General features: G+C 45.9%; 1 protein-coding gene across 10 annotated transcripts in view; it reads left to right on the top strand.

Moving 5' to 3' along the window:
* The window catches only part of plcb1 (phospholipase C beta 1), a 1,372,871-nt gene that overhangs the window by 271,197 nt on the left and 1,075,744 nt on the right, over positions 1–25,930 (top strand). The window lies entirely within an intron of this gene.

Genomic DNA, 25,930 nt, shown 5'->3' with positions numbered 1-25,930 from the left:
CAGCTGTTGTAGCCAAATGTTGGACTCCGTGAGGGTTGTGATTTCAAATCCCAGTCCTGACTTTCCCAAGTGACTGTACCTACCATTAGAGGATGAGATTTGCCCAATTCTCAGCTCAAGCAATAAATGACTGGCAAGACAACCAGACTTGTATTTTTCTTCTGGAGAGGGGAAGGTGAAAACACACAAGGTAAGCAGATCCCAGTGCAATGCTGTTGGGTGGCCCTTACTGCCAAGTTTCAGTTCCAACAAAGGCTCACAATAACATGGCGGGCTTGTAATTCACCAGACGTCCTCCTTTGCGCTGGGATTTTTGATGAGTGCAATGTGTCACAGAGATGTATCATCTTTTCATTCCGCTCCAGCACACCTTACACTCTACCAGGTAAGTGACAGTGATGTGAAGGACCTCGCTGGTAAAGGTGACAGGAACACCAGGAAGAAAAAGTAAAAGTGCAAATGTGCACAAAAATTCATAATGTCTATTTCCCTTCCGTACTTCAGTCCTTTCTTTTCCTCTTCCCACCGCACTTCCTCCTTCAGTTGGAATGCTTTGAGCCATCAACTCCATGATTCCCTGGTGGATCGTGAGCTTCTGCTGAGTGGAACTGGTTCTCCTGACCTGTCATGACTTACCAGCAACAAATAAGTATTGAAACCACAGAGCAAAGTGACATTGGTCCATGGATTTATTTGGTAACTGATTGAGCCGCAAACAACAGGCAACAGATCTGTACAGGTGAAGTGTTAGACTCCTGAACTTAAAATGTTTTCAACGATCTGTTGAACGGAACGGAGTGTTACAGTGGTTGTGCGTTTGTTCTTTAGCAACACTCATGATTTCCTTAACAACTTATTGATTTCCCACTATTGTTTTCAAAACTTGTAATTTGTGGGCAAAGCAACGATAACACACACTATTCTTCTCTGTTTCTCTTATACCATGAATCTTGTGCATTAAAGCAATCAATTTTATATCTTATCAATTGGTAGATAATATTCCATTTCAAAATGCATTGAAAACTCTGATGTCCTGCCTCTGGCTATGGGAAAATACATTACAAAAGTATCAAACGTTTAGGTAGAGTAAATGTTGCACCTATAGGTGGCTCTGTGATAGAGGTTTGCATTGCTAAAAAACCTGTCAGAGTATAACATTGGCTGCAGACCAGAGTACCCATACCTTATTGTGGGCATGTGAGTTGGCCTGCAGTTGCACTGCAAAGCAAGTTGGTGACTGTGCAGTAATGGTTTTCACTGCATTAAACTCCAATTCATATCATCTCAATAGATAATCGATTTTGTGCTGTGATTATGTTGAACAGTCAGTAAATATAAATGCAAATATGTCACAGGTAAAATTGTTGCACCTTTTGTTGGAAAGATGATGAAATCCAGCTACCTTTTCTAAGTGCGGCCTGAGGAAAGTGTGTCTGATTTCCCTCAGACTTTAACTCACTGCACATCTCCAGCCTTCTCAGCCCAGCTCGCTGCAGCCCCCTTCCTAGATTTTCTCTGTCGCAACCCCCACCCCCGCCATCCACCCCCCCACAGCCCATTCAAAATATTCTTCCATCTGCTGATCGCAACCTGAAGTCATAGCCACTCCAGCGAGCTTTCTCCTGAGTTGGAGATTAAAATTCCATCTCAAACCCCCCCACATACACACAGAACTGGCATTGCCTGAACCCGGCAAATCCATGCTGTCGTGTTTGGCAATGCAAGCTGAGATCCTCCAGCTGTATCAGGAGCCAGCACTAGACTTATAATGTCAAATCATCAACATTCTGAATGTTGGCAATGCTGCACCTCTGGATCATGGGTGGGAATGCAGGCCAGACAGGTGATCTCAAACTATATGGCCTAGAAATTCAGTTAAGGCCCGCCAGCAGGCTAACGCCCAAAAGTTAGCGCTGCGCGCGGAGCCACTTGCGCCCGCCGGAAATTCAGTTTCAGTGCCCCAACTCGAAGGCGGCCGCTAATCAAGGGTTTCGGCGCCCCCGCTTGGGGCGCTGAAACTGAATATCGGCGCTCTAGGCGCCGCAGCGCCACCCGCTGCGGAGCGGCAGGCTGCGGTACTGCAGGCCTCCTCCTTCTCTTAAGGGGGAGGTGACTGCAACAGCGAGATCGCCGCTGGATTGTGCCGGCAAATGAGCCCGGCACCACGGAGAAGTGCCGGGCTCGCGGAAAGCAGCCGGCATTGCCGCGGGAGGGGGGTGGAGGAGGCCGGGGAAGGAGGTGCGGGCAGGCGGCCGCCGAAAAAGCGGCCGGCCGCACCTCCACCTTAAAGCGCCCCAGTAGCGCAGCAGTACGGCCCCGTTTTTCCAGCGCTGTTTGCGGCCGCTGCAGAAGAGGCGGCTGCAACTAAATATGGGGTTTGGGCCGGAAGCGGGGCGGAACCGGGGCACTGCGCACACCGATGATGTCATCGGTGTCGGCGCAGCGCTACCGGCTACCGCCGCCATTACCGCAGTGCTGAATATCAGCGCACCCTCTTACACTGGCGCAAAAACCCTATTTGGGCGGTAACTGGGCGCAAAGCCCACTGAATTTCTAGGCCTAGCTGTCTTTTTTTCTTTCTCTTTTCTCTCTCACTGTCTCTCTCTTTTTCTTCCCTCGCACTCCTTCTCTGCCTCGCTCCTTCTGTCTGGCCCTCGACCCTCTCTGACCCTCGACCCTCTCCCCTCTGGCCCTCGACCCTCTCTGGCCATCGACCCTCTCCCCTCTGGCCCTCGACCCTCTCTGGCCATCGACCCTCTCCCCTTTCTGGCCCTCGATTCTCTCCTCTCTGTAATTCTCTCTCCTCTCTGATTCTCTTTGACCCTCTTCCTTTTCTCTCTCTCTCTCTCTCTCACTCTATCCCACTTGGCTCTCTCCAATAAATTTGGACAACTGAACTCAGCTCACAGCAGGGGTGAAGACTGCTCATAATTTGGGCACTTTGAAACTAACTTCGACTCTTTTTGATATGACAGAACTGGCGCTGTCACTCACAGTCCAGAAAGTAGAGCTCTGTGCATGCCGCCAATTGCATAGTACTTGTTTATCACTGTGCTCAGTGCAAGATGCACAAAGGGCAGATGACAGTGTAAATCCTTTCACTTGCTATACCTCACACTATACAGATGAAGATTCAGTACTGCTGCATATAATTGAGTGTTCTGAGTTAATATTACCCAGTGTCCTAGAATGTGAGAGTATTGATGTGTGTCGTGCCATTTCAGAACAATACTTTGACATTTCAAAGAAGTTTATGTTGATTTGTTGGGTTTGTGCTTTCTGCACTGACATTTAACCTACTGCTTCTGTTGTTCAACTCTCACAGGTTAATTTACTTGCGTTGAAATGCCAAAAGTTCTGTGTTAGAACAGAAATAAAATCATCTGGGCCTCTCTCGCTGGCTCAGGCAATTTATCCCAGTGACTGGCTGAGACACAAGCTCCCAGGTCCAATCTCTGGTCGGCGTTGAGTCACCTGATTTCTGCTGGTGTGGGTAAAACACCCTGATTTAAATATAGGAAAAATCAGCGCAGTTTTGCTCTTAAACGCTATCCAGCGGTCCTTTACTGGATAGGCACGTGTGTGGATGTTGGTTAAGAGCAGGATTGGGCTCCCTTTCGTGTTCTTCGTGGTTGAATCGCTTGCCAATATTCACCATCAGTGGATGCGTCTGAATAACGACCAGTTGTGTGAGGTACCAAAGGGTAATGGGGAATATGTGAACTGTACATTTGGAGGGGGTGGGGGCAGGGAAGAAAGCTGCCAGGAACAAAATGGAATAATCTTGCACAATATGGAATCTTAATGATGAATGTAGAATTAAACTTAGCTGTGCGAGCGTTTTGGCATTAATGAATAGCTAAATATACTATGCAAACATTGAGCTATATAGACCAAGAAGGTCTCGGGGTCAGTCTCCAATCTCTGCTGTGTTATCTGGTCTCAACAAGAGCAGCAGCAGAGGCACTTCAATCAGCCTCACTGCCCCAGGCTAAGGAGCGGAACTCATTGCCCAGAACTCCTCTCCCTGATCACCATCTTGTGACTCCTCGAGAGTGCACAAGTGTGGACCTCTGGTGAGGACAAGTTCCAAGTGAGCAGTGGTGCCTTTACCAGTTGAATAGCCTGCCAACAATCACTGGGTGACACATGAAAATTGGCCATCTCAGCACCAGGCTACTGGAGAGCATGTGGCAACTGTGGATCGCTATCCCAGCATGACTTAATGCCTTCAGAAGAAAAAGAGAGTGAGTTTGCAAAAACATTTAAAACAGAAGGCCCCTGAAATATTGAAAAAGAGCAAAAAGTTGATTTTTTTTCCTTTTCATCTTTAGTTTGAAAGACTGTTTTAAAGGGTCAGAGTCTTTACTGAAAATCTTTTAAGAAGTCCTTTTTTGTTTACCTAACACAGTGACACAATGATGCAACTTTGCGCTGCCCTGTGCCATTGCATTGCAGAATCATCGGGCCAGAAATTCGTGGCCAAAGGCGTGAGTGCGCTCGGGGTACTCACGCATCTGGCCGTTGGAAATGCCAGCGTTCAGCATGAACAGCGCATGCGGGGAACGCCGGCATTTCCAGACCTCGAGCGCGTGCGACTGCACAGGCAGCGCTTGCGCAGTGAACTTCGTAGATTTCATTCATGAAATCCGTGAGGGTAAGTCCTCAGAATTTACACTTGAAAAAAGCAAGTGTAAAGTGGTTCATTGGCTGCGGAGGAAGAAACATTTTATCGTGGAGCTTCTGAAATGCAATATTTTTGTTTGGGAAAGGGAGGGAAGTTATTTCAAGAAATTTTAAGTAAGTTTTAAAGTTAAAAATTTTTTTTTTTTAAAAGGGTTTTCAGAACGGTAGGTAGAAGGAGCAATTGTGGGTGTGTGAATGGAATGTGAGAATGAGTTATGTATGTATGTCCACATATATTCCTTTACGTATATGTATGTATGTTTTATATTCCTTTACTAATGTGTATGAATGTATGTTTTTAATTATGATTTTCCAATAAGTTACTTTCTCTGAAAGTCATAATTAAATAATACATTCATACACATAAGTAAAGGAATATATACATAACACGCAAAGGAATATATACAGACATACATACTTTCAGAAGCTCCACGATAATAAATATCTTCCTCCGCAGCCTCTGGAGCAACTGTACCCATGCTTTTTTCATGTGTAAGTTGTAATGACTTGACCTCACTGAAAGCATTAATGAAAGCGGCGAATTATACTGCGCACGCGCTGCCTGTGCAGTCGCACGCGTTCTGCCTCTGAACCCCTTCGTTCAGAGGACAGGAAATGCCGGTTTTCCCCACATGCACTGTGCATGCTGAAAACCGGCATTTCATCCAGCCAGATGCGTAAGTACCCCGACCGTACTCGCGCATTTGGAAGGGAATTACTGGGCCAACATTTTACATGTCAATAAAATGAAAAATTTAACAATTGCACGACTTGCCCCCTCGCATCTGCGACTGAGGGTCCAAGGAGGTGCATTGCGCAAGAGGTCATCATCGTACGCATCCTCACACTGTTCCCTTTGGGGAACTGTATGAAGTGGTGGAAGGATTTATGGCCGTGATTAACGCTCATTCCGTGACCGTAACCATCTTTGAACCAGCCATTAGGGTGGTTAGTCCTATGGCGGGAGGGTTTTACGGGCTCCCACAACCCATCTGAGGGGGGGGGGCCACCAACACCCACGGACGCAAGTATCCCGCTGGATGTCCACCCAGAATTTAAAGTTGGAACTCCGACTCCACTTGCCGGGACTGTCTGGAGTGGGGTTCAAAACCCTACTCCTTCTGGCCCAGCGGCGGGGATGCTTACTGCTACGCAAAAGGCCCACTCCGCACAAAAGGTGACACCCATACGTTTCCTGCGCCTTTTCCCTCCCCGTGACTGGAGCCCTATGCTGCCATTTCACGTTGCTAATCGGATTGGGCCTTTGTCATAGCAGTAGGATCCCCGCCGCTGGGCCAGATCAGGGTAGGGTTTCGAACCCCGCTCCAGACAGTCCCGGCAAGTGGAGTCGGAGCTCCGGCTCTAAATTCTGGGTTGACATCCAGTGGGATATTTGCGTCCGTGGGTGTGGGTGGCCCCCCCTCCTTGTATAGCTTGTGGGAGCCCGTAAAACCCTCCCGCCATAGGACTAACCGCCCTAATGCCTGGTTCAAAGATGGTTACGGTCATGGAATGAGCGTTAATCATGGCCATAAATCCTTCCACCACTTCATACAGTTCCCCAAAGGGAACAGTGTGAAGACATGTATGACGACGACATTGCTAAATAAATAAATGGAATTAAAAAAATTCTTTTAGGGCTTTTAAAAGTCTTTAAATTGCTTTAATTCTGTTTAAAACTACTTCAGATTACTCAAAAGAATGTAAACATTTTAAAAAGTTTATAAAAGTTACCAAAATCTTCAAAAAACTTCCAAAAACCTATTTAAACTGCTGCTTTGCATGTAAAAATGGTTAGCAGCTTGACAGAAACATTGGGGGCATGTCCAGTGAAACTGAGACCTCAAGGGGCGTGTCTCACTTGCACTGCACGCTCCTGGCTTCGCGCTGGCTGCACTCCTGGGCGGCGTGACGTCATACGCTGCCCGGGATTCTTCTTCTGGAAACACCAATTCCAGGCGTCCCTGGAGCTGATCGGCAGTAGCGCGGGGTAAGTGTAAATACGGGGCTTGCACGCGCTGCAAGCCCCGTTCTGGAATTTCTGGGCCATCATTACATTGCTTGCAAGTAATGCTGATAGGCAGTTTTGGCTCTCTTCCCGCTTCACAATAAGATGACGCCGAGTTCTAGACTCCCCAGCCAGAGGAAACATCCTCCCTGCATCTACCCTGTCAAGCCCCTTAAGAATTTTATATGTTTCATTGAGATCACCTCTCATTCTTCTAAACTCAACAACAACAACTTGTTTTTATACAGCGCCTTTAAAATGTCCCAAGGCGCTGCACAGGAGTATTTTAAGACAAAAAAATTTGACACCGATCCACATAAGGATAAATTAGGGCAGGTGACCAAAACCTTGGTCAAAGAGGTAGGTTTTAACGAGCATCTTAAAGGAGGAAAGAGAGATAGTGAGGCGGACAGGTTTAGGCAGAGCTTAGGGCCTAGGCAACAGAAGGCACGGCCACCAATGGTGGAGCGATTATAATAAGGGATCCTCAAGAGGGCAGAATTAGAGGAGTGCAGATATCTCGGGGTGGGGGGGAGGGTGGGGGGGTTGTGGGGCTGAAAGAGATGACAGAAATAGGAAGGGGCGAGGCCATGGAGGGATTTGAAAACAAGGATGAGAATTTTGAAATCGAGGCGCTACTTAACCGGGAACCAATGTAAGTCAGCGAGCAAGGGAATGTAGGCCCATTTTATTCAATCTCTCCCAAGAGGACAATCCCCTCATCCTAGTAATCAGTCTAGTAAACCTACGTTGTACCCCCTCTTAGACAAGTATATCCTTCCTTCGGTATGAAGACCAAAATATTCCTGCATTTCTGAAGCACACGATCAGTGATGACTCAACTGCCCTTGGCTCCTGAGTATTGTCCAAGAACAGATAATCGGAGAAAGGTGACAAAACTTTTTCCAGCAAGAATGAAGCACTCCAGAGATCATTGACTCTTGTGTTCAAAAGGTTTTATTTAACCACTGAAAAGGCACAGTTCATTTCACAAACACACAAACATATAAAATTGACCAGTTGGTCCATCAAGCCTGCCCCACATGATGATGGCCAGACCATATTGACTAAACACTTCTTCCTCCCTCCCTCCCACTCCACCACCCCACAGCCATGTATTCTCCTGGGTGAGGCAAAAAAGCAGACAAACTAATTTACTGTGTACTTTTTTATTTTGTTATTTGTAAATCGTAGAATTGTTGCTGTCATTTATATTTTAAGATTGACACGATAGCTGAACTCTCTTATTCAGCATTTGCCTCTACTTTCACCAGCAGCCCTCCAGTGCCTTATCCAAGTCACCATTGACTAGAAACTTAACTGGACCAGCTGCATAAATACAAGAGCAGGTCAGAGGCTGGGTATTCTGCGGCAAGTGTCCCACCTCCTGACTCCCCAAAGCCTTTCCACCATCTACAAGGCGCAATTCAAGAATGTAATGGAATACTCTCCACTTGCCTGGATGAGTGCAGCTCTAACAACACTCAAAAAGCTCGATACCATCCAGGACAAAGCAGCCCGCTTGATTGGCACCATATTCACTCCCTCCACTACTGGTGCACTGTGTCTACAGTGTGTACCATCTATAAGATGCACTGCCAAGGCTTCTTCGACAGCACCTCCCAAAACCCGCGACCTGTACCACCTGGAAGGACAAGGGCAGCAGGCGCATGGGAACACCACTACCTCCAATTTCCCCTCCAAATCACACACCATCCTGACTTGGAAATATATTGCCGTTCCTTCATTGTTGCGGGGTCAAAATCCTGGAACTCCCTACCTAACAGCACTGTGGGAGTACCTTCACCACATGAACTGCAGCAGCTCACCACCACCTTCTCAAGGGCAATTAGGGATGGGCAATAAATGCTGGCCTTGCCAGTGATGTCTACATCCCGTGAATGAATGAAAAAAAACACAAGTGGCCAATCTTAATGCGTGATCCTTGGCAGTGAACAGCAGCAGGCAATTTGGTCATGGGGGGTATTGCAGTGAGCTCTGATTTGACGTTCCCACATGGACACTTTGCAGCGGAGGCACTAACAGGATAGCAACTGGTGACGTATGGATCAGTACCACATTGTGGAGTGCATTTTCTAACCGAGGCACCAGGGTGTGCCCATATCTGACTATCCTGCTTGCATTACTGTCTACATGTCTATCAAAGGCATATTCATCAACTTGTAAATGTCACTGCACCTTGGGTGCATCCCGAACTATAATAGGAATGCAGAGAAAGCCCATTTCAAAAATGAATTAATTTGAATTTCATTGTTGAATTAATTAATAGCATGGCTAATCACTTTAACAAATGATTGCTTGTTAAAAGCACCTCCAAGCACTCCTCATGCCACATTTACAAGCTTCTTAGGAGGGGAAAAAACTGGAAACCTATTCTAAGAATTTTCATTTCAAAAATGAAACATGATAAACTGACTTGGGGCGGGATCAGTGGCACGCTAACAATGACATCTTGTTTAAATTCTGTGTGTAGGGTGGAGATTACGCAGACTGTAAAATGAAAAATGATAAGATTTGACTTCGTGGCAAGTCTATTATTTTACTCTTGCCTGGAGATTTATTGCCCATGCAGAGACAGCGTTCTTGCATTTTAAAAAGTGTGTTATGTACAGTATATACAGATTTCCTTGACAGGTTAAAGTGTAAACTGTAATTAAGAGCCATCACTGGAGCCTTGATTTACCTGAGGCTGTAACAAATCTCCTGAGCTTCCAAACTTAATTTATCTCATGTTTGGTTTGGAGCTGCCATTCAGTAAATTTCTGCATATGATTCCCATCCCCGAGAAGTTGTTAATATCTCCTTTGCTGACCACTCTTTATACTTCTCAGTTTTGGAAGGCTTATCAGAGGAAGGCAGCAACAGCCAACTTCCTGGCACCGTGGGTGGTTCTGCTGCACAGAACGGGAGGAAAAAGAGTGGGAGAGCTATAGTAATAGGGGATTCTATTGTAAGGGGAATAGATAGGCGTTTCTGCGGCCGCAAACGAGACTCCAGGATGGTATGTTGCCTCCCTGATGCAAGGGTCAAGGATGTCTCAGAACGGCTGCAGAACATTTTGGAAGGGGAGGGTGAACAGCAAGTTGTCGTGGTGCATATAGGTACCAACGATATAGGTAAAAAATGGGATGAGGTCCTAAAAGCTGAATATAGGGAGTTAGGAGGTAAATTAAAAAGTAGGACCTCAAAGGTAGTAATCTCAGGATTGCTACCAGTGCCACGTGCTAGTCAGAGTAGAAATAGAAGGATATTTCAGATGAATACGTGGCTAAAGGAATGGTGTAAGGGGGAGGGATTCAAATTCCTAGGACATTGGAACCGGTTCTGGGGGAGGTGGTACCAGTACAAAATGGACGGTTTGCACCTGGGCAGGACCAGGACCAATGTCCTAGGGGGAGTGTTTGCTAGTGCTCTGGGGGAGGGTTTAAACTAAAGTGGCAGGGGGTTGGGAACCTGAGCAGGGAGACAGAGGAAAGGGAAACAAGGATAGAAGCTAAAGAAAGGAAGGAGAAAAACAAAGGTGGCAGTCAGAGAAATCAAGGGTTTAAATCAAGCATGGCCACAGTAAATAATAATTCTAAAAGGTGTAAGAGTGTTAAAAAAACTTCGTAATAAAGTGGATGAATTAGCTGCGCAAATAGAGGTAAACGGATATGATATGATTGGGATTACAGAAACATGGCTCCAGGGTGACCAAGGCTGGGAACTCAACATCCAGGGGTATTCAATATTCAGGAAAGATAGGCAATAAAGAAAAGGAGGTGGGGTACCATTGCTGGTTAAAGAGGGGATTAACACAATTGAAAGGAAGGATATTAGCTCTGATGATGTGGAATGTATGGGTAGAACTGAGAAATACCAAGGGGCAGAAAACGTTAGTGGGAGTGGTATACAGACCTCTAAACAATAATACGGAGGTTGGGGATGGCATTAAATGAGAAATTAGAGATGCGTGCAATAAGGGTACAGCAGTTATCATGGGTGACTTTAATCTACATATAGATTGGGCTAACCAATACTGTGGAGGAGGAATTCCTGGAGTGTATACGAGATGGTTTCCTGGACCAATATGTCGAGGAACCAACTAGAGATCAGGCCATCTTAGACTGGGTATTATGTAATGAGAAAGGATTAATTAACAATCTTGTTGTGCGAGGCCCCTTGGGTCGGAATGATCATAATATGGTGGAATTCTTCATTAAGATGGAGAGTGAAGTAGTTGATTCAGAGACTAGGGTCCTGAATTTAAATAAAGGAAACTACGATGGTATGAGGCGCGAGTTGGGTAGGATTGATTGGGGAATGTTACTCAAAGGGTTGACAGTGGATAGGCAATGGCAAACATTCAAAGATCGCATGGATGAACTACAAAATTTGTTCATCCCTGTTTGGCATAAAAATAAAACAAAAAAGGTGACTCAACTGTGGCTAACAAGGGAAATTAGGGATAGCATAAGATCCAAGGAGAAGACATATAAATTGGCCAGAAAAAGCAGTAAACCTGAGGATTGGGAGCAGTTTAGGATTCAGCAAAGGAGGACAAAGGGATTAATTAAGAGGGGGAAAATAGCGTATGAGAGTAAGCTGGCAGGGAACATAAAAATTGACCAAAAGCTTTTATAGATATGTGAAGAGAAAAAGATTGGTGAAGTCAAGCGTAGGTCCCTTGCAGTCAGAATCAGGGGAATTTATAATGAGGAACAAAGAAATGACAGACCAATTAAATACATACTTTGGTTCTGTCTTCACAAAGGAGAACACAAATAACCTCCCAGAGATGTCGGAGACCATAGGGTCTAATGAGAGGGAGGAACTGAAATAAATCAGTATTTGTAGGGAAATGGTGTTAGGGAAACTGATGGGATTGAAGGCCAATAAATCCCCAGGGCCTGATAATCTACATCCAAGGGTACTTAAGGAAGTGGCCCTAGAAATAGTAAATGCGTTGCTGGTCATCTTCCAAAATTCGACAGACTCTGGAACAGTTCCCATGGATTGGAGGGTAGCTTATGTAACCCCACTATTCAAAAAAGGTGGTAGAGAGAAAACGGGGAATTATAGACCGGTAAATCTGACATCGGTAGTGGGGAAAATGCTAGAGTACATTATAAAAGATGTAATAGCAGAGCACTTGGAAAACAGTGACAGGATTGGACAAAGTCAACATGGATTTACAAAAGGTAAATTGTGCTTGTCTAATCTACTGGAATTTTTTGAGGATGTAACTGGTAGAATAGATAAGGGAGAACCAGTGGATGTGGTGTATTTGGACTTTCAGAAGGCTTTCGATAAGGTCCCGTATAAGAGATTAGCGTGTATAGTTAAGGCACATGGGATTGGGGGCAAGGTACTGACTTGGATAAAGAACTGGTTGGCAGACAGGAAGCAAAGAGTTGGAATAAACGGCTCTTTTTCCGAGTGGCAGGCAGTGACTAGTGGGGTACCGCAGGGATTGGTCCTTGGACCCCAGCTATTCACAATATATATAAATGATCTAGACGAGGGAACTAGATGTAATATCTCCAAGTGTGCAGACGACACAAAGCTGGGTGGGCGTGTGTGCTGTGAGGAGGATGCCGAGAAACTCCAGTATGATTGGACAGGTTGGGTGATTGGGCAGAAGCATGGCAGATGCAGTATAATGTGGATAAATGCGAGGGTATCCACTTTGGTGACAAAAACAGGAAGGGAGATTAGTATTTGAATGGCAATAGATTGGGAGAAGGGGAAGTGCAACGAGACCTGGGTGTCCTTGTGCACCAGTCGCTGGAGGTAAGCATGCAGGTGCAGCAGGCGGTTAAGAAGGGAAATGGTATGTTGTCCTTCATAGCGAGAGGATTCGATTACAGGAGCAAGGATGTCTTGCTGCAGTTGTACAGGGCCTTGGTGAGACCACACCTTGAGTATTGTGTGCAGTTTTGGTTGCTTTATCTGAGGAAGGATGTTCTTGCCATGGAAAGAGTGCAGCGAAGATTCACCAGACTGATACCTGGGATGGCAGGAATGACGTATGAGGAGAGATTGGGTCGATTGGGCTTATACTTGCTGGAGTTTAGAAGAATGAGAGGGGATCTGATTGAAACTTATAAAATTCTAACAGGACTGGATAGACTGGATGCAGGAAGGATGTTCCCGATGGCCGGGGAGTCCAGAACCAGGGGTCACAGTCTAAGGACAAGGGGTAAGCCATTCAGGACAGAAATGAGAAGGAATTTCTTTACCCAGAGAGTGGTGAACCTGTGGAATTCTCTACCACAGAAGGCAGTGGAGGCCAATTCATTAAATATATTCAAGAAGGAGTTGGATATATTTCTTAAGGCTAAAGGGATCAAGGGATATAGGGAGAAGGCAGGGACAGGGTACTGAAATTGGATGATCAGACTTAATCTCAATGAATGGCAGAGCAGTCTCGAGGGGCCAACTGGCCTACTCCTGCTCCTATCTTCTATGTTTCTATGTAAGACACTCGCCTGAGAATACCCAGCCTCTGACCTGCTCTTGTTGCCACAGTATTTATGTGGCTAGTCCAGTTCAGTTTCTGGTCAATGGTGACCCCCAGGATGTTGATGGTGGGGGATTCGGCAACAGTAATGCCGTTGAATGTCACGGGGCAGTGGTTAGATGCTTACTTAAGAAATAAGAGCAGGAGTAGGACATATGGCCCCTTGAGCCTGCTCTACCATTCAATAAGATCATGGCTGAACTTCTACATCAACTCCACTTTCCCGTCCTAACCCCATATCCCCTGATTCCCTTAGTGTCCAAAAATCTATCGATCTCAGACTTGAATATACTCAATGACTGAGCCTTCACAGCCCTCTGGGGTAGAGAATTCCACAGGTTCACCACCTTCTGAGTGAAGAAATTTCTCCTCATCTCAGTCCTAAATGGCCGACTCCTTTTCCTGAGACGATGACCCCTGGTTGGCATTGGCAGTCTTGGAAAGACTCATCTGTGCGCCTTCTCAGGAGAATACTACATCTTCTCAGGGTATAAATAAAGAGGGCACAAGTAATCTGTTTAGAGGGAAAAAAGAGCACAATATAAGGTTAAATACACTCTGGGGTTTGGACACATTTCTAATAGATGGTTTAAACTGAAAGTAACTCAGATTGTAATATTCTACTTTCTTCTGGTTCTCTTAATAGATGTAGACATTGTGACAATTGGTTACGTAGCAACTAGTGATAACGGAATTTTTTTTTCTACATTAATACGCCAGGCTTGCCCTTCAATGTTCTCGATGTACACTTTTGATTTGAAAATGACTCTAAATTGGATTAATCACTTTTAATAAATATCATTTTAATGATATTTTACACTATCTTCCAACACAATGGCTGCTGCACAATTTGTCCTGTCATTTCTGTGGAGATATAGCCGCACTAATGTAAGTAGCATTATCTTGTCTAATTATAGAGTATCTCAGGGTAAGAACACTGCAGACCATAAATATGAGACACAGAGCTATTAATCCAGTACAGAAGCATTATATTGCAGTCAGTGCTAGAGTTAAGATAACGAGAATTCCCCAGTAGTTTCAGAAAAAGCAGTATTAACGCCGGAGGGGATACTTTGTTTTCGAGGAGATAATTAATTGCCTTCATGCTGTAATGAAGGTGAATTCCATGCACTAATTATTGGCATATAAATGCTTAATAAATATATTTACTATGTATTAGCATTAGATTGTTTTATTATTTTATTACAGTATATCTGTTTTATGGGCAACATCACTAGGTCAGTGCGTGTATATCACTCGCACTTCGACAGCACCTCCCAGAACTTTACCACCTGGAAGGACAATGGCAGCAGGCACATGGGAACACCACAACCTCCAAGTTCCCCTCCAAGTCACACACCATCCTGACATATCGCCGTTCCTTCATTGTCGCTGGGTCAAAATCCCTAGAACTCCCTCCTGAACAGCACTGTGGGAGCACCTTCACCACACGGACTGCAGAAGGCGGCTCACCACCACCTTCTCAAGGGCAATTAGGGGTGGGCAATAAATGCTGGCCTTGCCAGCAACGCCCACATCCCATTAATTAATTTTTTTTTAATTACAAAAAGAAAACTTTTAAAGAGTCATAATTGCAGGACTCTACATGAGAGCCCATATATCCTCCATTCTGTTTGTAAAAACTGGAGTTGACATGTTGAGTAGCTGTGCAGTGTGTCGGCTCCTTTTTATTGTAGAATAAGATTCTCTTCTTTTTCACTTGCCCATTCTCCCTTTCTTGGTTCTACCATTCTTGATTTCCCCGTGCTTTGCATCACCTGCAGTTGAAGCTCTTAAGACTTCTCCAGTGTCTTATTTTTTTAGGTTTTTTTTCTCATCAAGGTGAGGGATAGTTGCATTGGAGAATGGAACACTTTCGGATTCAGTCACTATGGGCTGGATTTTACCAGCCCTGAGGAGGTGGGTTTGGAGGCGGGACTGCTGGGAAAATCCTCAAAAATCGGAGCGGGTCCCAAATCCGCTCCCAACCCGACTCCAACCAATCTTCCCGGGAGTCAGGTCCCCGATATGCGCAGGGACCCGACTCCTAGCGGCGGGAAGAGGATTATAGCCACTTAACTGCCTGTTAACAGGTAGTTAACAGACAGTTAAGAGGCTTTTTCCGATTTTAAGACTGTTGCTGCGGGCTTCCCGACGTCGGGGAACCCTGCCAAGGTAAGTGAAGCATACTGTGGGTCTGTTCTTATGTTGGTGTGAAGGATGCAATGGGACACTGGTTAGTATCAGAGGTAAGGATACGTTGTGAAAGTAATTTTTAATGTGGTTAGATGTTTCTGCAGGTGACAAGCTGCGAAGTGTTTGTGTAGCCTCATCTCATCGGAAGAAGTGACAGATGGCTTCTGCAATCTCAGCTGCCATCTGTTTTATCCTAAGGAGAGAGTAATTGGAGAGCCTGGGTGCAAGGGCTTACCTTTGGACAGTGATTGTCATTGTTTGACAGCACCTCAATGCTGTCAAACACTGTCAAACAAGTGTGGTGCTTATCCCTTTAAGAAAACCGGCAGATGAAGCATCATTAACTGACATCATCTGACACTGGCTTTCCCTTAATTGGCCGGCAAGCCCGCAGGGCGGGCTTAACAAGGCCAATCAGGGCAAAATAGCGTCTGTTCGGCAGACGTTGCTGGGGGCAGGACTAGAACCCGAAAGGCAGCAGTCCCACCCCCAATGCGTCTCGGTGAGTAAAATCCAGCCAGTGTCAGCAATAAGCAACTCCCAGGTCCCTTCACTCCCAACAGTGCGCTTCATCCCCAGCCTAAGAAGGGCTCTCACCAGCGTGATATCCCATTTCTCACACTAGCCACTCTGTCCTCTCTGACTGAAATGACCAATTTGATGACAGTTTACTGCTGAATTAAGGGCATTTTTTGCATTTTGTGACTACTCAGAACTGGATTGAAACTGTCAATACTACTTGAATATTGGAACCCCCTACTTACAAGGGACTCTTTTGTCCCATCAATCTAAATTTTAACTCAGATTTTAGGAATAAAATGCTGATCTCCAACCGACTGCAACACCCAGCCCCCTCCCACTGTCAATGTCATAATGAAACTCTGTGTTGTGTGTGTCATGTGCCAGTGCCGATGTCAAGTGATGCTCATCACTCTGCTTTTGGCCCCCCGCTTCAGTTTGGCGTCTCCCCACTGTAGCTGAATGGGAAATTAGCACCTCAGCACGAGATCATGAGCATACATAGATACATAGAGATAGGAACAGGAGTAGGCCATTCGGCCCTTCGAGCCTGCTCCGCCATTCAATGAGATCATGGCTGATCTTCGTCTGAGATCATAGCTGATCTTACCAGTTCAGTACCCCGTCCCCGCCTTTTCTCCGTAACCCTTAATCCCCTTAGCCTTCAGAAATATATCCAATTCTCTCTTGAAAATATTTATTGAATTAGCCTTCACAGCCCTCTGTGGCAGGGAATTCCACAGGCTCACCACTCTTTGAGTGAAGAAATTCTTCCTCATCTCTGTTTTAAATGATTTGCCCGCTATTTTTAGACTGTGGCCCCTGGTTCTGTGCTCCCCGGCCATTGGAAACATTCTCTCTGAATTCAGCCTGTCCAGGCCTGCCATAATTTTATATGTTTCGATGAGATCCCCTCTCAATCTTCTAAACTCCAGTGAGTACAAGCCCAAACTATTTAATCTCTCTTCGTAGGTCATTCCCGCCTTTCCAGGTATCAGCCTGGTGAATCGCCGTTGCACTCTTTCCATGGCAAGAACATCCTTCCGCAGATGGGGCGACCAAAACTGTACACAATACTCCAGATGCGGTCTCACCAGCACCTTGTACAGCTGTAGTAAGGTATCCCTATTCCTATACTCGAACCCCCTTGATATGAAGGCCAACATACCATTTGCCTTCTTAATCGCCTGTTGCACCTGCATGCTCTCCTTCAGTGACTGGTGCACAAGAACACCCAGGTCCCTCTGCACTTCCCCATCTCCCAATCTATTGCCATTTAGATAATAATCTACCCTCCTGTTTTTACCCCCAAAGTGGATAACCTCGCATTTATCCACATTATAGTGCATCTGCCACGTATCCGCCCATTCCCCCAACCTGTCCAAATCACACTGTAGCCTCCTGACATCCTCATCAGAGCCCACCCCTCCTCCTAGTTTAGTGTCGTCAGCGAATTTGGAAATATTGCATCCAATTCCCTGATCCAGATCATTTATATATATTGTGAACAGCTGGGGTCCCAGGACAGATCCTTGCGGCACCCCGCTGGTCACTGCCTGCCACTCCGAAAACGAGCCGTTTATTCCAACTCTCTGTTTTCTATCCGCCAGCCAGTTCTCTATCCACGTTAATACTTTGCCCCCAATCCCATGAGCCTTAATTTTGCATGATAATCTTTTGTGTGGAACCTTATCGAAGGCTTTCTGGAAGTCAAGGTACACCACATCCACTGGCTCTCCCCCATCTATTCTACCAGTTACCTCCTCAAAAAATTCCAGCAGATTAGTCAAACACGATTTACCCTTTGTAAATCCATGTTGACTCTGTCCGATCCTTTCCCCATTTGTCAAGTGCTCCGCTATTTTATCCTTAATAATGGACTCTAGCATTTTGCCCACAACCGATGTAAGGCTTACTGGTCTATAATTCCCTGCTTTCTCTCTACCCCCCTTTTTAAATATTGGGGTAACATTAGCTACCCTCCAATCCACGGGTACTGTTCCCGAGTCAATGGAGTTCCGGAAGATGATCCTTAGAGCATCTGCTATCTCCAGGGCCACCTCCTTAAGTACCCTAGGATGTAGTTTATCAGGCCCTGGGGATTTGTCGGCCTTCAGTCCCCTCAACTTACCCAACACCATATCCCTAGAGATACTAATTTCTGTCAGCTCCTCCCTCTCATTAGTCCCTATGTTTGCCGATATTCCTGGGAGGTTATTTGTGTCCTCCTTTGTGAATACAGAACCAAAGTATGAGTTTAATTGGTCTGCCATTTCCTTATTCTCCATTATATATTCTCCCGAATCGTGACTTGCACATCCCATCAGTGTGCCACTGTGCTGCCCAAACATGCCAGTTAGGTCTTTATTAGACCTGTTTATGAGTCAATCATGCTTTTACAAGACCATTCTTTTTCTGCCCCCGTCACTGCTTGCTATTTTGCTAAAAATGACTTTGCAGTGTTTAAAGTGCAGCTCCAGGAATCAGCAGCAGACATTTGATGAAGAGGCAAGTGGGAATAACAAAGTGTAGACTGAGATGCCAATGCCCTATAGGGCACATGAGAAATACAGGAAATAGCACCAACCGCTGTACATGGCCTTCTTTGACCTCACAAAGGCCTTCGACACCGTCAACTGTGAGGGATTATGGAGTATCCTCCTCAGATTCGACTGCCCTCAAAAGTTTGTCACCATCCTCTGCCTGCTTCACGACGACATGCAAGCCGTGATCCTGACCAACGAATCCACCAGAGACCCAATTCACATACAGACCGGGGTCAAGCAAGGCTGTGTCATCGCACCAACGCTCTTCTTGATCTTCCTTGCTGCAATGCTCCATCTCACCCTCAGTAAGCTCCCCGCTGGAATGGAGCTAATCTACAGAACAAATGGGAAACTGATCAACCTCCGTCGCTTTCAGTCCAGATCCAAGGTAGTCCCATCCTCTGTCATCGAATTACAGTATGCAGACGACACTTGCGTCTGCGCACACTGAGGTTGAACTCCAAACCATCGTCAACACCTTCACCGAAGCATACGAGAGCATGGGCCTTGCACTAAACATCCGTAAGGCAAAGGTCTTCTACCAACCTGCCCCCGCCACACAGTACTGCTCCCCCATTATCAAAATCCATGACGAGGCCTTGGACAACGAGGACTACTTTCCATACCTCGGGAGCCTATTGTCAACAAGGGCAGATGTCGATGACGAAGTCCAACACTGCCTTCAGTGTGCCAGTGCAGTCTTCAGTCGCCTGAGGAAGAGAGTGTTTGAAGACTAGGACCCCAAACCCAGCACCAAGCTCATGGTCTACAGAGCAGTAGTGATACCCGCCCTGCTGTATGCTTCAGAGACATGGACCATGTACAGCCCTATAGGGCACTAATCTTCTTGGACTCCCAAGGCCAGAGATGTAAGCGAGGGAGGGAGAAAGGGGGCACTGTTGTCTGGACAATAGCATGGCAGGGTTCAGTAATGGATTGACAAATATTCTGGAGTTTAGTTTGGGAACCTTTGAAAATCACAATGTATTTATGTAGAATTTACCTCGGGATTAAATGGGTTGAGTAGATCTGCGATGAGGGAAGATTGTATATATAGTCTGTGGGAGGAGCAGTTTTGATTGACTGGCTGAGTCTCGTACAATGTTTTATGCTTCATATTTTCTCATTTGCTGGTTAGTGCGTAGCCATAGCAACTTGAAACATGCATTACTAATCTACGGAACTGCAGTGGTTTGGTAACCTTTTTCTTGCTAGTTTAGAATCTAATCGCTCTTCCACCTTGATGTGGCCCAGTTGAGGGCTGCGCTATGATTCTCCTGCCATTGGTCGTTCAATGTACCTCCCCTGCCTCTTCTATCTGTTTCGGATGCTGGCCATCAAAGTCCCAGCCTAGAAAACCTGAGGCCTTAACAAGTCCCTCTCTAGGTTTCTGTGAGCAGGTTGGAAACCGCAAATACACTTCAAATACCTTCAGTCGTCCCATTCTTGCGCATTGCTATGGGGTAGTCCAACTCTGAAGAATGTTGGCCTGGAATCTAGCCTTCCCACACAACAACAACAGCTTCCATTTACACAGCACCTTTAATGTCATTAACCGTCCCAAGGCGCTTACACCTATGGCTGGGGACAAAGCAGAGTCTCCAAAATAACTTTCCTAGACAACCTGCCTTTCATAGACTTTAGAGAAAAGGCCAGCAGTGACCTGGAAACACTTCATAGTAGCAATACTACTGTGTCTCTCTCAAAGTCCTGCAGAGTCTAACAATAACAACAACTTGCATTTATTTTAGCAGTTTTAACATTGAAAAGGCATGCCAAAATGCTTCACAGAGGCATGAGAGGAAAAAAAGAAATGGTGAGCCAATGAGGAAGGGTGACCAAGAAGGTGATTTTTAAGGAGGCTCTTAAATGAGGAGAGAAAAGTGGAGGGTTTCAGGAAGGGAATTCCTGAGAGTAGACACTGATGTATGAAAAAGGAGTCTCACACATCAAGTAACTTTAAAGTAAGCTTTTAAGCAACTTATAAACACACTATATACAAGAGAGGTCTTCACCATGCCTCTGGTAGAAGCCTCTTACAATACTGAATAGTTCAGTATTTATACCAGTCCAACAGGAAGTGACATATGACAGGAAGTGATGTATGTACCAAGTTCATAGTTCATAGTTCACAGTAAGTGATGACATAACTTCCCGGAAGTTATTATTATTATTATCAGATTCTTCCCTCCTGCAGGATTAGAAGGCTGTGGTCTTTTGTTCCGCAGCCGCCGAACGAGGAAGAGTCGCACCCGTTTGGGTTCCCGTCGTAGAGGGTCGCTGGTCCGCTTACATGCGGTTGGCCATTGGTCAGAGTCTGTGTGGCCTGGATTACCCTGTGCAGGGTCGGGGAGATCATGGCTTCGTGTACGAGCCCCAATAGGTTCAAAGTCGGTCTGCCTCTGTTCAGAGGGAGGTGCAGAGCTGGTCTGTGGCGGATCAGTACTTTCGTGCGCGGTACTGGGAGGGTCGCAACTTTGAGTACGGGGTTCTACCGGCACCAAGCTAGTTGGTGTCTGATCAGGATCCTGGAGAGGGGTACCTGATAGGTCCCAAGAGTTTCCTGGTGAAGTGCCATCACCCGATGTCCCACTAGGTCCTGGTGGGCAGGGAGCCAGATCCCGTAATGATACGGTAGATTCTCGGCCGTCGGAATATCGTATGTTTGCATAGGTGGGGTTGGCATCGGTTAGTTCGACCTCGTCTACGAGAGGGTCATTTTTAGATGTCCGAACGTATCTTCGGAGTAATACAGGTCCAGGAGTAGTTAGCCATGACGGGAGTGATGTCCCATGAGATGAGCGACGCTGGAATCCAAAGAACCGCTCATGAGGTGTAGTATTTGTGGCTGTAGAAAGCAGGGACCGTATAGAGTGCAATACATCCGGAAGCACTGCTTCCCATTGCTGGTCTGGTAGGCCCCGAGATCTTAAAGCGAGACGTACGGAATTCCAGATGATACCGTTATACCTCTCTACCTGCCCATTTCCGATGGGATGGTATGGTGTTGTTTTGCTTGTAGCAATTCCCCGTTCTGAGAGGTAGTCCTTGAGTTCCCTTGACATAAAGGATGGACCCCGATCTGAGTGAATATAAGCCGGCATGCCACAGAGAGAGAATACCTGCTCAAGACAGCAGATTACTGTGGACGCCAGCATATTGGAGCAGGGGAAGGCAAACGGAAAACGTGAATATTCATCAATCATGGTGAGCAAATATGTGTTCCGAGTTGAAGAGGGCACTGGGCCCTTAAAATCGATGCTAAGTCGTTGCATCGGTTAGGTTGCATGTATGAGTATACCGTCTGAGGGACGGAAGAACTGAGGTTTTAATTCCGCACACAGCCGGCATTCTGAGCATATTTTCTTTACATCTCCAGTAGAAAAAGGGAGATTCTGTGATCGTCCGAAATGTAGCATGTGCGTAACGCCAGGATGACACAATCCATTGTGGACATCCATGAGAGTAGAGGACGACATAGTGGAGCAGAATGCCCGTGTGAGGGTGTCTGGGGCCACATTCTCCTTGCCAGGCCGATAGTGAATGGTATAACCAAAAGAGGCCAGTTCCATCCTCCAAAGTTGTACTTTATTATTCTTAATTTTGGTTCGTTTTCGATTATCGAGCATGAAGACGACTGATCGTTGGTCCGTGACTAATGTAAAGTGCTGGCGAGCTAGAAAATGGTTCCACTTCTGTACTGCCTCTGTGATGGCTGTGGCTTCCTTCTCCACCGGAGGATAATGTAGCTCGGCACCTTGTAAGGTCCTGGACATAAATGCTACAGGACGACCTTCCTGATTCAGAGTAGCCGAGATCGCCACCTCCGAGGCATCACATTCGACTATGAAAGGGAGATTCTCATCGATGGAGTGAAGAGCCGCTTTCTCCAACTATTTTTTTGAGAAGGTTAAAGGCTGCAACAGCCGCTGTTCCCAATGGAAATGATCTAGCATGCAGCAAGGGTTGGATTTTGTCCGAAAAATGAGGAATCCATTTAGCGTAGTATGCAAACAGACCGAGAGCCCGACGTAAAGAAGCCGGATTCTTAGGTGACGGGAGCTCTTGGAGCGGGCGAAGTCTTTCTGGGTCTGGCTTAATGATACCATTGCCTACGCAGTAGCCAAGGATGTTGATGGTCGGTTGCGACTCAACAGATTTGGATTCATTCAAGGTTAAGTTACGGCGATGGAGGGCATCCCAAAATTTTTGGAGGTTGGCGTCATGTTCCTGTTGATCGTGACCTGCAATAGTAATGTTATCAAGATAGGGAAAAGTGTCCCTTAGATTTTCCTGTTTAACCAGGCCATCCATTGCCCGTTGGAAGACAGCCACTCCATTAGTAACCCCGAATGGGAGGCGACGAAATTGGTACAGCCGTCCATTAGCCTCAAAGGCCGTGTACTGCTTATCTGAGACCTTCAAGGGTACCTGATGATAGGCACTTTTTAAGTCGTAAGTTGAGAACACTTTATATTCGGCCAGTTTATTAACCATATCATCAATGCGTGGCAATGGGTAGGCGTCCAAGTTGGTATATTGATTGATGGTTTGCGAATAATCAATGCATAGTCGTTGTTTGTGAGGTTTTAGAGGGTTCTTGACAATGACGACTTGAGCCCGCCAGGGCGATGAACATGGTTCGATGATATCCTCTGCTAGAAGTCGAGAGATTTCAGCCTCAATAAAAGATTGGTCTTCCTGATTAAAGCGCCACGATTTCGTTATTATTGGTTTGCATCGAGGCGGAATACTGGCAAATAATGAGGGTTCATCCAGTGAAGCTGCTGATAATGCACAAAACGGTAATTTAGACGGTATATTAGAAATAGTAAGACCAGGTTTGGATCCGCCGAACTCAATAGTGAGTTTCTTATGCTGTTTCTGGAAATCCAGCCCTAAGAGGCGATCACTACATAAGTCCTTGAGTACTGAAAGTCAGGTGGAGGGATACATGCGACCATTAAGTGTCATATCAACAATCCAAAAGCCGGAGATTCTGGTATTAAGTGATGACTGAGCCATCGCAATTGCCTGGTCCGATGGGAAGACATGTAGTTTCAACTTCGCAACAATCTGTTCTTTAATGAAACTATCAGTACTTCCTGAGTCAATTAAGGCATCTAAGGTACGCCCTTTAATTGAAACTTTTGTAGCTGCATGAGACAGGTTCTGTGGGCAAGCAGCTGTAATTGGTGTCGTTGCACAGAGAGTGGCTAAAACTCTCGGTGTGCTTCTTCAGGAGAGAGCTCGAGAGGAAGCTTGATAGGTCCTAGCTGGAGCATCTTGATAGGCCCTAATTGGGGCAGTTCGGTAGGCCTTAGCTGGATTGGCCCTTTAGCAAAGTGTCCTTTTTTTTGCAATAACTGCAGATTGCATTGCGAGCAGGGCAGGTTTTCCTAGGGTGAAAAGCATCTCCACAAAAGAAGCATTCCTTCCTAGATTGCCAAGAGGCTGCTAAAGTGGGGTCATCCTCCTCTTCTTCATCAGAATTATCAGAATTAGATTCTCCCATGATAGGGTTCACCTGAGACCGCTTGAATTGTCTGGTTGCAGTTACAGCAGCAGATCGAGATCTGGGCAGCTGATAGAGGTCTGCATTTCTCTTTGCCAAATCCAGAGAACAAGCTAGGTCAAAAGCTTTTTGTAGCTCAAGTGTTTTACTTTCTAGTAGACGCTGGCGTATAAATGGAGAGGCAATCCCGCAGATGAAAGCATCACGAATCATTTCTTCGCGGTACAGCTCAGCTGAGGCTGCCTGAAAGTTACAATCTATGCTGAGCCTGCGAAGTTCTTGAAGGAATTCGTTAATCGATTCCCCTGGCCCTTGTCGGGCTGTGGCCAGTAGATGTCTAGCATAGACCTCATTTGGAGTCTTGGCATACAGTTTCTTAAGTGCCCGAATCACCTCATCGTAATTATCCCATTCATCAACATATTCAAACACTTTTGGGGTCACATAGTTGATAAGTATCCTCAGTCTAGTAGGAGCATCCGCTTCACATTCATCCAGAAAATTCTCAAAAGTACGGCACCAATGCTTCCATACCCTGCCAGCTGCTGGTGTGTTCGGGTCCAAGTCCAGACGAATAGGTCTAAGGATTCTCTCCATGATGGGTGGTTCCCTGGATCCTTAACTCCGAGTTTGTCCGAAGGTCTAGTATTTGTGAGTGTAAATATTAAGTTGCTTAAATTGATGTAAGAAAAAGGAGTCTCACACATCAAGTAACTTTAAAGTAAGCTTTTAAGCAACTTATAAACACACTATATACAAGAGAGGTCTTCACCATGCCTCTGGTAGAAGCCTCTTACAATACTGAATAGTTCAGTATTTATACCAGTCCAACAGGAAGTGACATATGACAGGAAGTGATGTATGTACCAAGTTCATAGTTCACAGTTCACAGGAAGTGATGACATAACTTCCCGGAAGTTATTATTATTATCACAGACACATTCACGAATGGCGGGCAAAGGAAGGAGAGAGGCACAAGAGGCTGAAGTCAGAAGAATGGAGAGTTTGGTGTAGGTTGTAGAGCGAGAGGAGGTCACAGGGGTAGGGAGAGGTGAGACCATGGAGGGATTCAAACACCGGAGGGATTCAAACACCAGAGTGAGAATTTTCAATTTGAGGCACTGGGGGACTGAGAGTTAATATAACTCAGCAAGGCTGGGCATAATGGTTGGATACAGGCAGCAGAGTTTGGATGAGCTGGAGTTTATGGAGCGTGGTGGATGGGAGGCCAGCCAAGGGAGCATTAGAGACATCAGAGGTGATTTCCGTATCCCTACTGCCCAGTTTGGCAGCAGCTGGAAGAAAATAGCTACAGCTCTGGGCACATATAGGTGGGAGCCTCATTAATATATGCTAGTTGGGGTCAGGTGATGTCGTCACGACCCCAACACCATTTTCGTCTCTGCGAGTGTTACCTCCGCCAATTCCTGCTCCTGCTCACAAACCATGGGTGGTACAAGCAGGAGGCAGCCATTTCCAACGATATTTAAAGGGACCCGCAGCGGCTCTCTGGTAAAATTAGGTTTTTGGAGATATTTTGCTTTTTAAAAAAATTTTCATTCACGGGATGTGGGCATCACCGGCAAGACCAGCATTTATTGTATATCCCTAATTGTCCTCGAGAAGGTGGTGGTGAACTGCCTTTTTGAACCGCTGTAGTCCTTGTGGTGAAAGTATTTCAAAAATGCTGAGTTCCAGAATTTTGACCCAGTGACGATGAAGGAACAGTGATATATTTCCAAGTCAGGATGGTGTGTGACTTGGAGGGGAACTTGGAGGTGGTGGTGATTCCATGTGCCTGCTGCCCTTATCCTTCTAGGTGGTAGAGGTCATGGGTTTAGGAGGTGCTGTCGAATAAGCCTTGGCGAGTTGCTGCAATGCATCTTGTAGATGGTACACACTGCAGCCATGGTGCGCCGGTGGTGGAGGGAGTGAAT

This window comes from Somniosus microcephalus, chromosome 3 (genome assembly GCF_052327205.1).
Source record: "Somniosus microcephalus isolate GS21.2 chromosome 3, FLI_Smic_1.0, whole genome shotgun sequence".
In the NCBI taxonomy this organism is placed as follows: Eukaryota; Metazoa; Chordata; class Chondrichthyes; order Squaliformes; family Somniosidae; genus Somniosus; species Somniosus microcephalus.
Note: the sequence above shows the minus strand (reverse complement) of the source record. Positions and strands in the feature narration are given on the sequence as shown.